This window comes from Hyaena hyaena, unplaced genomic scaffold, assembly GCF_003009895.1.
Source record: "Hyaena hyaena isolate Hyena2069 unplaced genomic scaffold, ASM300989v1 scaffold_178, whole genome shotgun sequence".
Classification (NCBI taxonomy): Eukaryota; Metazoa; Chordata; class Mammalia; order Carnivora; family Hyaenidae; genus Hyaena; species Hyaena hyaena.
Window position 1 is genome coordinate 2,537,540 of NW_024080807.1, and position 15,677 is coordinate 2,553,216.

The window sequence follows — 15,677 nt, forward strand, 5'->3', positions numbered from 1 at the left end:
AAAGAAATCAGATTACATACTTAAGGAAAAAAGAGAAATGATAACAGGTCATGGTGATGTTGAGTGCCAGTATATTATCTCCTTTCTTGATTTAGCTGTTCTCTAAATGTAAGTTCCACTAATTTAAAAATTATATCAATTTTATTAATAGAAATAATTGTGTTCTACTGAATTTTATGAGACTTAATGCATTTATTATACATTTCTGATTTTTATACAAACACCAGTGGACATTTACTACCATGCTGAAGTCTGCCAGATTTTTCCAGAATATTCCATTTCATCAAAAAATAAAAGAAACAGCAGCAGCTTAAAAAAAGAATTTCTTGGTGTATATAAATGACAACAAACAAACAAAAACAAAGAAATATAAATCACAGAATTTTGTTCTTTATAGAATGTGATAACATAAGTGATAGTAAAAAACTTATTACTTATACCAGAAATGTCAGAGGAAGCAAAAAACACTCTTATTCTGTTTTGTTTGTTTTTAGTTTGATAATGTGGTGATGTTGAGTTTTGAATAATAAACCAAATTTGCATTTCAGGGATGAACTCAACTTGGGTCATGATGGCCTTTTAAAATATTGCTGGATTCTTTTTGCAAGTATTCTGCTAATGTTCCTGAGTCTACATTCATCAGGGATATTAGAATGTAGTCTTCTTTCTTTGGTAGTGTCTTTGCCAAATTTTAGTATGAGGTTAATGATGGTACCATAAAATGAGTTAGAAAGCATTTCCCCCACCCTTTTAATTCTTGAAGTGTTTGTGTATAATTGAGATTATTTATTTCTTAAATGGCTGATGAAATTCATCAAAGAAATCTCTGAGCTTGAAGTTTTCTTTATGGGCACATTTTCAACTGTGAATTTTATTTCTTCAACACCTATAGGGCTTTTCATGTAATCTATGTTTTCTTGAGTAGGTTTTCTTAGCATGTGTCTTTCAAAGAACAAAGAACCTCATTTGGTTATCAAATTTATTGGCATTCTAATTTCCATAATATTTCTTTACTGCCTCTTTATTTAAAATTTTTGATGTTTATTTTTGAGAGAGCAAGAGTGAGAGAGAGAGAGAGAGAGAGAGAGAATGAGTGGGGGAGGGGTAGAGAGAGAGGGAGACACAGAATCCAAAGCAGGCTCCAGGCTCTGAACTGTCATCACTGAGATCGATGTAAGATTCAAACCCATGAACAGTGAGATCATGACCTGAGCCGAAGTCAGACACCCAACTGACTTGAGCCACACAAATGCCCTCTTTTTTTCTTTTTAAAAATTTTTAATGTTTATTTTTGAGAGAGAGAGAACTTACTGCCTTTTTAATATCTGTAGCACAGGTAATGGTATCTTTTCTCTCATTCTTAATCTTGGTAATTTGTGTCATCTCTATTTTCCTAAACAATGCATCTAGAAGTTTATCAATTTTATTGATATTCTTAAACATGATGGTTACACTGATTTCTGTATCATCTTTATTTTTATTTTATTGGTTTCTGTTTTTATTTATATTATTTCTTTACATTTTTGTTTTAGGCTTAATTTGCTTTTCTCTTCCTAGTTTTTTAAGGTGGAAGTTTAAGTAACTGGTTTGAGATTTTTCTTTTCTTCCTCTATAAACATGTAATTTTCTGAGTTTTCTTCTAAGCACTACTTTTGCTACATTGTATAAATTTCGATGTTGATTTTAATTTTTATTCTGTTCGAAATATTTTCTCATTTTCCTTGTGATTTCTTTTTTGTATCATGGATTATTAGAATTTTAGAAGTGTTTTTAAATTCTACCAGTGTCCTTTACGTTTTGATTTCCAGTTTAATATCTTTGAGTTAGGCATCATAATTCGTATAATTTCAATCGTCTAAAGTGTATTAAAACTTGTTATATGGTCCAGAATGTGGCCTATTTTGGTGACTATCCCATTTGCCTTTGAAAAGAATGTGTATTCTATTTGCTGGGTATAGTTGGCTGATAGCATTGTTCAAGTATTCTGTATCCTTATGACTATCTGTCTATGTACTCTATCAATTATGGAGAGAGAAGTATAGTTGTGGTTTTGTCTATTTTTTCTTTGAGGTTTATCAATTTTTGTTTTGTGTGTTTTAATTCTGTGTTTAGATGTATAGATTATTTAGATGTATAAATAAAAAAATGTTTATATGTTATTGATGAGCCTATAAATGTTTATCTTTATCATTAAGAAATGTCCTTCTCTATTCTTGGTAATATTCCATGTTCTAAGATCTACCTAGGAGAAAAATATCTATTCTAATATTCTGTATAATGTCAGTATGATATATTTCTCATCATCATTTCACTTTTCACTTGTTGGAAGTGTCATTTGTCTTTATATTTAAAGCAACCTTTTCTTGTACTCAGCATATAATCATGTCTTGTGTTTTATTCAATCAAATAATCTCTGCTTTTTAATGGAATGTTAGGCCATTTACATTTAATGGAATTGTCAATACATTGGTTTAAATTTACCATATTGCTATTCATTTTCTGTTTGTCTTATCTGATCTTTGTTTCTTTTTACCTCTTTTCCTGCCTTATTGGATTAATTTAATAATTTTCAAGATTTCATTTTATCTTTTCTATTGATTTATTAGCACTAAAATATTTTAAAGTATTTGTTCTAGAGTTTACAACATAAGTATTAAATTTGTTCCAGTGTACCTCCCAATAACACTTAACTACAGTATACTTCTATCTTGGGTTTTTAGTCTTTGTTGGAAACTGTTGTTGCATATATTATACTTCTACATATATTATTGATATATGTAGATATATTATAAGAATCCCACAATCTGCTATCTTTTGCTTTAGGCCATCAGATATCTTTTAGATTTTTTTTAATGGCGAAATAATGGTTTTGTTTTTTCTACTTGGATTTTGTTAGATTTCTGAGATTTGCAGATTTATAGTTTACATCAAATTTAGAAATTTTTGTTGCTTTTTTGTTCTTTCTTTCTCCTGCTCTTTCTGGGACCCCAGTTATATATATGGTAGACTGACAGTTTTCTTCATGTCACTATGCTCTGTTTATTATTTTCTGTCTTCTATCTCTGTACTTCATTCTACTCACCTTCACCTCTGCCCCAGTACTTCATTTTGGATAGATTCTGTCACTAGGTTTTCCACTTCACTAATCTTTTATTTTTGCAGAGTCAAATATGGTGTTCTTTCTCTCCAATGTATTTTTAATTCAGAGACTGTGTTTTTCACCTTTAGGAATATCATTCCTTTTACACTTTCAATTTCCCTCTTCATCATGATCCTTTCTTTTACAAATTCGAGCATTTGTATCATGTTTGCAGCAATGCCTCAATATTATTTTCTGCAAATTCTGTCATCTCTGTCATTTATTTTCTATTTCTGTTGACTGACGTTTCTCATGGTTATGGTTACTTTTTCCTTCTTCACATCTACTGACTTTTGTGAGAATGCTGAATGTTATGAATTTTATATTGTTGGCTGCTGGATTTTCTTGTTTTTTAAAATACTCTTTGATTAGTTTCTGGAAAGCCATCAAGTTTCCTTTAGATTAGTTTATTCCTTGTGGGATTTGTTTTTAAGCTGCGTCTAGAGTAGCCTTTAATTTTAGGAACAATTTTGCTCTACTTCAGAGATGTGGTCCTTCTAGTCTCATGGTTTTAATTCAATCTCTCCACTCTGATTTAGGGATACCTGAACAATTTCAGACTCTGTATAAGCTCTGAGAACTGCTTGTCTTTCAAAGTTTCAGTAATCACTCTTTTCTTGAAAGCTATTTTTGTCTGGCCTTATGGAACATTCCCCTTATGTATAAACATTTTGGTACTCACGTAAAGACTCAAGGGTTTCCTATGATAGATTTCTGGAGATTTCTTTCTGTGTATCTCCCTTCTTTAGGGTAATCTGTCCCATGAATTCTATGTGATTCATCCTCTTAGACCATCAACCTTGGTCTACTGAACTCAGAATAATTGTCAGATTATATTACGTTTCCCCTACCTACACTGCAGAGAATTACCTCTGGGCAGAAAGTATAGGTGACAGATTTAACATCAATTTTTTTCACTTCAGAATTTACAGTCCTGTTTTGGCAGTTTTCCAATGTTTGAAAATAGTTTTCCTTATAACTTTCAACTATTTAGATATTTATGGCTGGAAGTTAATTTTGACTATATTACTCCCTCATGGAAGAAACAGAATTCCACATATTCATTATTAATGTTCTTATTGTATTCCTTTATTGATGTTGGAGGAGCTTATGCAGAAAACATTTGCTGTTATAAATTATCAAGCTTTTAATATCTTTGTATATAAAGCATCTCTTTGGGGGCAGGACATGAATGTGAAGGTAGGAGCTGAAGTCTGTCATATAATTAGGCCTTTGGTTTCTCAAGGGAAAGAATCATGTCTATAGTATCTTTCTATTCATAGAATAATAATAATACTTTGCACGTAATTGGGTCCCCAAACACTATTGGCCAATGAGCAATGGAAGAAAGGAATGAATGGATGAAAATGGAAGAAATCTACATAATCATATATATTTTTAAGATCTTGTTACATATTGCCCTTTTGCTCTTTGAAAAAAAGGCACCCATTTATATTACCATCAGTCATAAAAGCATTTACTCATTTCCTTGCAGGCCTGCCAACATATAGCTAAATCATTTTTATGTTTCTAAGAACTGATGAACAGCAAACATCCAGAACCATTAATTTGCTCACTAGACCTTGAAACTTCTATGCCAATTTTCTTCCTAGAATTAGTATCTCTTAATAAAAAATTTTGCCTGAGAACAGTTCAAGTTATTTACACAATTATCCCTTCTTAATAATTTCCATATTCACAGTTTTCTTTCAAAGATATCAGCTGCAAAATTCTAGATTACCATTGTTTATTAACCTAATATCAGCATTTTAGGCTTTTAACATGAACCATGTATTAACCACACTGTATAATTTTATACTGATCTGAAGTTATAAAAAATATCTTCAAAATTAATATCAAGATATTTTGAAGAGTTTGAAAGATGTGAGCAAATCAATGTATTTTAATATCATTTAAAAAAAGATTTCCTGAAAATTAGGGTGGTAAAGGGCACCTGGGTGGCTCAGTAGGTCAAGTGTCCAACTTTGGTTCAGGTCATGATCTTATGGTTTGTGGGTTTGAGCCCTGTGTTGGGCTCTGTGCAGACAGTGCAGAGCCTGGAGCCTACTTCGGATTCTGTGTCTCCCTCTCTCTCTGCCCTCCCCCATGCTCTCTCTCTCTCTCTCTCTCTCTCAATAATAAATAAACATTAAAGAAAAAATTTAAAAAAGAAGCATTTTAGTTCATATGTCCTTCTATACTGTTGTCTTTAAAAAAAATTAGGATAGTAAAGATAAACTGAAAATCTTTCCTATAAAACAAAATGATACATAAAAGATAGCAAACATCATTTTGATAAAACTAAACTTACAAGAAAATGATGAAAATCTCCAGAAGATAAAAATACAAAGGATTGGATGCTTGGGTGTCTCAGTCAGTTGAGTGTCTGACTTCAGCTTGGGTCATGATCTCACAGTTCATGGGTTCGAGCCCTGCGACTGGCTCTGTGCTGACGGCTCCGAGCCTGGAGCCTGCTTCAGATTCTGTGTCTCCCTGGGGCACCTGGGTGGCTCAGTTGGTTGGGCATCCGACTTCGGCTCAGGTCATGACCTCACGGTTCGTGAGTTCGAGCCCCGCATCTGGCTCTGTGCTGATAGCTAGCTCAGAGCCTGGAGCCTGCCTTTGGATTCTGTGTCTCCCTCTCTCTCTGCCCCTCCCCTGCTCATGCTCTGTATCTCTCTGTCGCACAAAAATAAATAAACATTAAAATTTAAAAAAAAACCTGAAAGAAATGGAACACAAAAAGAACATGTGTGAGTTGATGGTTAAGCTTTCTTAGAGTGGTATGTGGGTCTTAATTAAGTAGAGGTTTGGAAATTAACTGAGCATTAATCCAGGCTGAAAGAGCATGTAGGAAATTGGTCCTACAGAGAGATAAGGAGATAGAACTTATATACACATATGGGGAGGAAAGACTAAAATTTATTCATCCCCATCACAGATAGGTGACAAGAAAAACTCAACTAAGACTCTAGTTGGAAAAAAAAATGAATAGTCCCTTGCAAATTTATAATCATGGACCTGATGACACAAGTTTGAGTTTTGAATTACCATCATCTCTATAGTCTGGTAACCATTTACAAGTAAATCAATACATATTTTAGTTCTAGACCAGTTATAATCCTGAGACACCTGAAAGCAGGTCACAAAGGACACATAAAGTCCTGAGAAGCTAAGCTCACAGTCTAAAATGATAAAGAGTACATAGAAACAATCTACTGTGAAAGAGAGCAGCAGAGAAAAGAAATAAAGTTGGACCCTAAGAATAGGATTATTAGCTACATAATAGAAAATAAATATATTTAAATGATTAAGATATTATAAAATAAACAAACAAGAATATGCGAAAACTAGAAGTCACTATGAAAATTGCCCGGCAAATTTTATATAGAAAGAAGGGGTGTGTAGAAAAGACATAGTCACTAGAATTTAACAATTATTAAATGTATTAAACATAAGATTTCTGAATACAAAAAGTGTTTTAGCAAATTGGTAGATTCTACTGAGAAAATGATCCTAAAAGCAACACAGTTAAAGAGATAATGTGAAAGAGCAGTGAATAGACAAAGGATAGAAGGAAAGGTGTAACATATATGTAACTGGCATTCCATGAGAGACACTCTATAGTGAATAAAAGAGAGGCAAAATTTTGAATAATATATGTGTAGAAGTTTTCCAAATTTAACATAGGTAGGAATCCATGGTTTGTAACTCAAACAAGCAATCGGTAGGATAACAACACTACATAGTTTTTTTTGTTTGTTTGTTTGTTTTGTTTTTATTTATTATTATTTTTTTTTAGCAGAGAGAGAGAGAGCATGAGCAGGGGAGGGTCAGAGAGAGAGGGAGTCACAGACTGAAACAGGCTCCAGGCTCTGAGCTGGCAGTCAGCACAGAGCCTGACGCGGGGCCCGAACCCACGAACCGCGAGATCATGACCTAAGCGAAAGTCGGACGCTTAACCGACTAAGCCACCCAGGCGCCCCTACATAGTTTTTTTTTTAATGTCATATTTATTTCTGAGAGAGAGACAGCATGAGCAGGGGAGGGTCAGAGAGAGAGGGAGGTACAGAATCTGAGACAGGCTCCAGGCTCTGAGCTAGCTGTCAGCACAGAGCCCGACGCGGAGCTCGAACTCACGAACCATGTGATCATGACCTGAGCTGACGCTTAACCGACTGAGCCACCCAGGCGCCCCAACAACACTACATACTTAAAGTCCTATATGTCAGAAACAAAAAGAAGATATTAGGCAATGAAGCACAAAAACCAGACGTATAAACAGCATCAATAGAAGCAAAAAGTGGAATAATATATTCAAAATGTTCAGAGAAAAATAACCGAGAAGTTAGATTTAACCTATTATTCAAATGGAGGTCAAAATGAAGGGCTATTAAGATAAATAAAACCCAAGGGAATTTACTGTTAACAAAAGTTGCTGAATGAATTATTAAGGAAAGTACTGCAGAAAGAACAGTAATTGCGGAAGGCAATGAGATGCAAGAAGAAAGAAAATAACTGTTTTACATATTGGTAAGTCTTAAAAAGAGGAGATTGAATATATAAAACAATAACAAATTTGATGACCAATCGTGGCGATAAAAACAAGGTGATATGAACATCCTGGACAATATTAGCAGGGAAGATAGGTGGTCCATCATTAAAGTTAAATTATTCTTTAGAAAGAAAAAACAGAGTAATATTTTAAAATATTTTAAGCTTTATTTTTTAATTTACAAGATGTAAATTCACTCTATTTGCTGTATAGTTCTGAGCTTTGGCAAATGCATAGCATCATGTAGTCACACCACCATCAAGATGCAGAACAGCCCCATTTCTCAAAAATTCCATTGCGCACCTCCTTTGTTGATAATCCCCCTCCCTATTCCTCACCACTGATGACCACAGATCTGTTTGCCATCCCTGTAGTTTTGCCCTTTTCAGACTGCCGTTTAGATGGGATCACACAGAATGTACTCTGCTGGGTCTGGCTTATTTCACTTCACATGTGCAGTTGAACTTCATGCGTGCGCATGGTTGCCTACTCACTATTCTCATCTATTCTATTTCTGAGTAGTAGTCTTTGTCCAACAATTCCAGTATCTCATCGTCTCAGGGTTGCCATCCAATGATTATCTTTTATATATCTTTTCCTTTATGTATCCTTTATGTATTATCCTTTATGTATTTTTCCTCCTATCTTTTATAAAATTTGTATTGGATTATAGGCATTTGGAATATTATGCTGTGAGAGTCTGGGTTCTTTTAAAATCCTGTGGTCAGTCTTGACTGGAATTGGTCAACATAAGATCAAAAGCTCTGTTGCAATCTGTGGGCTGTGGTTCTGCTGACAGTTCAGTTTTCAGATGTATGCTGAGCTATGGGGTCTGCTCTCTGTACATGCCACTGGAAACGGCACTGTTTTGCATCACAGATCAGTTCTCTCAGCATTTGCTGTGCTTCTTTTTATCTGTTTTGTACATAGATCAGGTGTGAGTTTGGTTTGTGTCAAAGTACACACATAATTAGGGAGTCCCATTTCCCAGCTCTCTCATTTCAGGGATTCCCCTGCATTCTCAGGCGACTAGACCCCCTTTTCTCAGTTCTTCTGGCCAGAAAAAAAATGGTCTTCCTAAGGTTTTACTAAGATAATCCTGTTTGTTTTTATCTTTTAACCTACTAATGGGATTAAACATGTTTTCTGTTATTGACCTGTTTTTGCATTCATCCAATGAATTCCACTTGGTTGTAATATTTTATACCACTAATATTCTGTTAAATTCTATATGTTAATATTTTCTATAGGATTTCTGCATTAATATTCTCTCTCCCTTCCTTCTTCCCTCCCTCTCTCTCTCTCTCTCACACACACATACACACGCACACACACACACACACACACATGCCTCCACACACATGCTATGGACTGAATTCTATGACCCCCCCCCCATTCATATGTTGAAGCTCTAACCCCCAAGTAATGGCATTTGGAGATGGAGTTTTTGGGAAGTAATTGGGTTTAGATGAGATCATGAGGGTGGGGCCCTCACAATGAAATTGGAGGTCTTATAGGAAGGGACACCGAAGAACTTACTCTCTCTATCATCTGTCTCCGTCGTATGAGAACATAGCAAGAAGATGGCCATCTGCAAGTTGGGAAGAGGGCTCTCACCAGAACCTGAATATGCTGGTACCCTGATCTCTGACTTTCAGCTTCCAGTTGGTTAAACCATCCAGTCTATGATACTTTATTATGGCAGCCTGAGCTGATATACATCCTACTGATTTTATTTCTCTGGAGAACTCTGACTACTGCAGAAAACTTCCTTTGTTCCCTATGCTTGAGACAATTTAAATAACATTGAAATTCTTTGTCTTCTGAAAGTTATCTGATTACTTTCTGAGTTTCTTATGTAGCTGTTCATCTGTTAGGTTTCCTATCTTTTCTGGGGCCAATTATTATCTTTTAACATTTTTAGAAAATCCTCGGAGTGCCTGGGTGGCTCAGTCGGTTAAGCTTCTGACTTCGGCTCAGGTCATGATCTCACGGTTTGTGGGTTCCAGCCCCGCAACGGGCTCTGTGCTGACAGCTAGCTCAGAGCCTGGAGCCTATTTCAGATTCTGTATCTCCCTCTCTCTTTGACCCTCCCTTGATCACGCTGTCTCTCTCTCAGAAATAAATAAAACATTTAAAAAATTTTACAAAATCCTCTATTTCAAGTTTTCACATTTGTTTGCATAGTTCTGTAAATTATTATCATATAGTAACTTATGCTTCTTTTTCAATTGTGGTAATTTCTGTCATTACTTTTTCATTCAAATTGAATGTTTCATAATGAGATTTCAAAACAACTTCAAATTGCATCTCTGTCCCTAATAGTCCTTAATATCTTTGGTTTATGCCTGAAGGACGTTTGTCAAACATTAATGAAAGATTTTACAGGCCCCTCCCATTTTGGTGTACTTTTTGTTGTTGTTAAATAATTTTTGTCTTTCAAGTTAAATTTTGTACTTCTGCACTTAGTCTATTTCTTCAGACATTTCTGATTTTTTACATTTTTTTTCATGTGCTTATTTATTTCTTGGCACATTACTACCAGTTTATTTTGTAAAGGTGAATGGTTTGTATTTTTTTAGTGGCCTATGTATTAATTTAATGAAACATGGTAATAGGAACTGTAAAGGCTGAACTCAATTCTCTGTCTAATCATTAAACACATTTAGAGTAGTTACCATTATTTTTAGTTAATCAGCTAATAATATAGAATTTAAGTATTCGACATGTTTCTAAAATGAGAACTATTTAAAACCAAGCAACAGTTTTAATGATATCAGAATAAAGAACTGTGTGTGGTAGAGACCACTAACTTTCTTTATCTCTCATCTTCCCTTTGAAAATAAACCCCCATCCAGTTAGAGGCTACATTTCCCATCTACCTTGCAGAGTTATGACCACTTGACTATGTTTTAACCAATGTCATTGAGTGGAAGTGCAACATCTATATTATTTCTCTCCAAGGGAAGTACTTATCCTCTACTTTCCTTCTTTCCTCTTTTATGTGGCCTAGAACCAAGAGGTGCTATTCAAGACAATATGAGCACAATGCATCTTTGTTTAAATTTAAAAAAAAAATTGACTGTTCTGGGAAAGTAAAGATGTCTTTGCTTTGCCATTGAACTGATTAAAAACACTCATCTTACTAAGATGATTTATAAAAAAAAGTACCCTTTTGGATTGACTAATGAAAAACAGTTGCTGCTTCTCTCAATGATCCCTAAGCTAGTGTGACAGCAGAGCATGGTCTGACTTTTGCCAACAAGCCACCTTCTACATGGGACAAGACCATACCCAAGGGAATGATCAAACAACAGGAAAGAAAGAATCTGAGTCCTGGAAGACTTTATGGAGCAGAGTCGAGCCCATGAGAAAAAAATTGATTTATATCTTTTTGTAGCCATTGTATTCTGGGATTCCATTATTGCACTAGCTAAGCCTATACCTTAGTTATACTTTTGTTCCTATTCTGTAGGAGGCACTGATTTAATACTTTGATGTTGACTAAATAAATTCATCTCTTTATTCAATTCTCAAACTCATCGAGTACAGGTATCTTCAACATAAGATAAAATTCAGTCTTTTAATTAGATCATCACAAAAAATGGATCTTGCTGATGCATACTTAAGTACAATGAACTTTTGTTATATATTTGAATAGTTTTCATTTTATTTTTCCATTTTAACAGAGTCTATGTAAGGTGCACATCATTTAGCTTACTAGTATAATTACTTTTAGTATTATTTTCTCAGTAAATCTGTACATAGAATAATCTGCCTCTAAAAAGAACAAAGAGGCTTCTTCCCCTCTAGTGAATCATGAAGGATTTCCAGTCACTCAACCCCGACCAAAATTCTTAGGGACTACAAAAATCCCAGTTTTAGAAAATAGTGACTTTACAGATGTGTATTCTGTCAATTACCCCTGTTGCCAGTTTCCAAACAATGAAGGTAATAGTCTCCCTTCATGCCAACTAAATTTGGGCAGGCCTAGTGCTTGTCAGACCAAGTGAGTCTTTTACTGCAGGGTGCACTATTTATAAATGCAGTACCACATTTTGACAAATGTTTGTTAAACACATAATATGTGCCAGGCACCATGCTACACATAAATTATAAAAATTATCCTTACCTTGAGACACTTACCTACTAGCTGTTTGTAGAAGAGATAAATGAAGAAAGAGATAATTTCAATATAAAGTAGTGATTGTGATAAAAGCACAGTACAAGTCAGTTATTAATTTATGGCTTCTTAGCACCCAATCCATCCTTCATTGCCTGCTTGTGACATGGGAACATTTGTCTTTTGCTAGCTGTTAAGCTTTGTCAGTAGAGGGTGCTGGAGGGACACTGCAAGAGGTAGAGAGGTCCCTTCCTGGTTCAAGTGTGCGTTCCAGCATTCTTGTTCTTGAACGGTTGGGCCGGCACGTAGGAAGGACACTCAGTGGGGCTCACTTCTAGGGAGTTTCAACAGCATTGCTGTAAAAATCAGAACGGCACTACCTCCCGGGCAGACAGCAGGTGAGTTCTGCAAGGCTTTCCAGCTAGCCTCACATCAGCAAGGTCCGTCGCACACCCTCCCCGGTGGAATCAGGCAGGTTCTGTGGATGCTCAGAGAGTTTAACAATACTTCTTGAAGGTGACTTCCTGGCAGTTTTCTGCTAAGTCCAGCTGGTATCTGCCCGACTTTGCATCCGGTTCAACAACAGCCTCGGGAGGCAGCCTCCCAGCAAAATTCATCACTATCTCAATGGGCAATGTCCCTGGTAATTAGCCTTAGCCCATTGGCACTGCTGCAGGAAGCTTCCGGCTTGTGAGTCCCGGCCCCTACAGTTCATGCCCTCCAGCCTCAGCTTGCAGACTGTGGACATGCTCTGGGCAGGGAAAATCCTCAAACGTCTCCAGCATCCAGTGGGCAGCAACTATCTGAGAGAGGTCCCAAGGCTGGGACCCAGGCTTGGCGAAGGCCTCCTTCCTTGAGTACCCCCTCAGCCTTGGGGTTGTCAGGGAGCAAGACCTTCCTCTGCCCAATGATCCTTCTGGCTGGACTTACAATCAGATCGACATGAGCCAGATTAACAGGAGATAATAAAATTCAATAAGCATATGCATGTAGAATCCACACAGACATGAAATTCCAAAGACAATGAGGCAAAAGGAAGCTTATATGAGCTGAGGAGAGGGGCAGAGGTCTGGGAATACAAAGGAGAGAAAGCTCATTAGCAAGACTGTGAAAGGAGATGTTTGGAAAAACATGGTTGTCCTATTATGCAGGTAAATTCCTTAGGTAAGTGGGGGGGGGCTCTGTTAATAGCTCTCTTCCAGTTACACGCTCTCCTTTCCCATGTAAATGCAGGCAATTGAGGGGGAGGCAGAGAGCTTTTCTTGCATTTGCTGGGTTTTGATTACTTTTAACTCAAAATAGTGTTTTTTTGAAATTTATTTATTTATTTTAAGAGAGAGAGCAAGCAAGCATGCCAGCAAGGGAGTGGCAGAGAGAGAGAGAGAGACACGGAGAGAGAGAATCCCAAGCAGGCTCTGCGCTATCAGTGAGCTCACAAACCCTGAGATCATGCACTGAGCTGAGATCAAGAGTCAGATGCCTTTTTGTAATGTATGTAATTGTTGAATCACTTATGCTGTATACCTGAAGCTAATATAATATTGTGTGCTAACTCAAAAAAAAAAAAAAAAAAAAGAGTCAGATGCTTAACCACTTGAGACTCAGGTGCCCTGTAACTCAAAATAACTCAAAAAATATGTCAAAGTGACCCACCTTGGGGTAGCCTGCCCTGGGTCCTTGCAGGGTATTCTTTACAGTTCTCTTAATTCCCTTTAAATAGTTTTCTTTGAAAATGGATAATTCTTTATATTAGTCCTCTCTTTTCAAATTACTGTGAGGTTTTTGTCTCCTTAATGGAATCTGACTTATAAGCACCATCATCATCATCATGATCATCATCATCGTCTGAGCCACAAATAAATTGGTTGTCCCTAAATTAACAATGATACATAGAACACTATTTATATGGAGTATAATGATATGCCAAGATACCTATATTTACATGTTTTTCCTCTTTGCATAATAATGTACATACCTTAAGTAATCACAGATTTTTCTAATCTCTTTCCCACTTAGGGAATCATTTTTAACTTATTTTTATCTGAAAAGTTTACTTGAAAGTCCATTCTCATATCACCTAAAAATGAATGCTGAGGAAATAGTACAAAGCGTAACATACTAGAGAAATTTATTTTTCCACTCACGAAGTGAAGTGCATTATAAATTTAACCCAAAAGTTCAGTAATCCACTGGCCTTGGGGATTGAGTTTGTGAAAAATGGGGCATTAATCAGCCAGTACTTAACTTCATGGCCTCATGGACACTGAAGGCTCTGAATAGAACTTCTGTGTGGAGACTCAGAGACCTATAAGAGTTTAGTAGCCAGGAGAGTGAGACAGTTAATTCTTTTTTAAAAATATTAATCACGGAATAGTATTTTATATCTTCTGGAAACAAGTTCTCATGGACTTTAGGGGGGCATTGTCCCTATACTTTTGTAAGGAGTTTTGAATACAGAACTTTGAGGCTACATATCCTAGAATTCTGCTTGAGTAACACAATAACACTCTGCTGGGACCCAACTATGTGAAATGTACAAGATGGACCGAATTCCTGCCCTTAAGGAGTTTATAATTTAGTAGAGACTCATATAGATGACAAATAGAATGCAAGAAAGACTGAGTGATCAGTGAGAAGAATGGCAGCCATGGGAAAGTGCCTCCTACCCCTCCAGCTGCACAGAGCATAGATGACCAAGACCATAGCCCTTGACAGTCATATGGCTTTTTTGCTGAAGCCACACATCCCACAGGCTTCTCCTAGGCAACCACTGATGGTGGCAGTGACACTAAAGCAGCTCATTTCTGGGAGAAGCTAGACTTCTCCAATGGAAGACTTTGGCTTGAGGATTCATCAACTGCCTCACAGAACTTTCCTTAGAACTGCACTACATCCAGCTTCCTTCTCTTCCTTCTCTCTCCTTCACTCAGGGTCAGACTTAATTATAATCTGATGGCTCCCAGCTTTACCCAGCTCCCTCCCCATGTTTTTTTTTTTTTTATGACATTTTCTTTAATAAAGTTGTTGTCCCTTTAATCCCATCTTGGCTCAACTGCTTGGAGGATCCAAACTCACACGCAGAGGTACATGCAACATGTATGAAAATATTAATTCTGAAAATTCACTTCAGAGGAAAGTATCTTTTAATCTGGGCCTGAAAGGAAGAGTCAGATTTTAGTAGCAGAAAATGCAGGATGAAAGCAGATTGGGCTATGAGATAGCAAATGACATGGTTAGAGCAAGTAGCCCAGCATGACCAAAATGTAAAATGCATAGCAGAATATAACGGGAAACAAATGTACAAACACAGAGGGGCCAGAAGAAACTTCGCAAATGCTGTGTTGAGAAATTTAGTTATTTCTTAATCACTTTAGCATTTTGAACAGGAAACTGCAAAAAATGCTTATCTCAGAGAGGAGGCTTTTGACTGCCAGGAAAACCCAGTGTAAAATGCCTTTAAATAGATTTTATTGGCTCACATTCCAAGAGGTGAGGTAACGTAGGCATTTGAGTTGGTGGATCAATTTAATGACATTCACCAAAGACCCGCGTTTTCCATCTGCTTTTCGCTTTGTACAATGTTGGCATCTTTACAAGGCTGAACTTTTCAAGGTAGAAAGATGGCTCCCCATAGCATTGGGGGCTGTGGGTTTACCCGTTTCAAAAGGAGATATTAGTGGATTTCTATAATTCTCACTTATGAGAAGGAGAAAAACCTTCCTGATGTCTGTTGCAAACTTGCTTAGCCTCTTCATGAGTTAAAATTGAGTCACATGCCCATTACGTGACCAACGAATGGTGAAGCTGTGGAAAGTTAGACCAATCAGACTAGTCAATGTATTATTGGGCAAATAGACTAC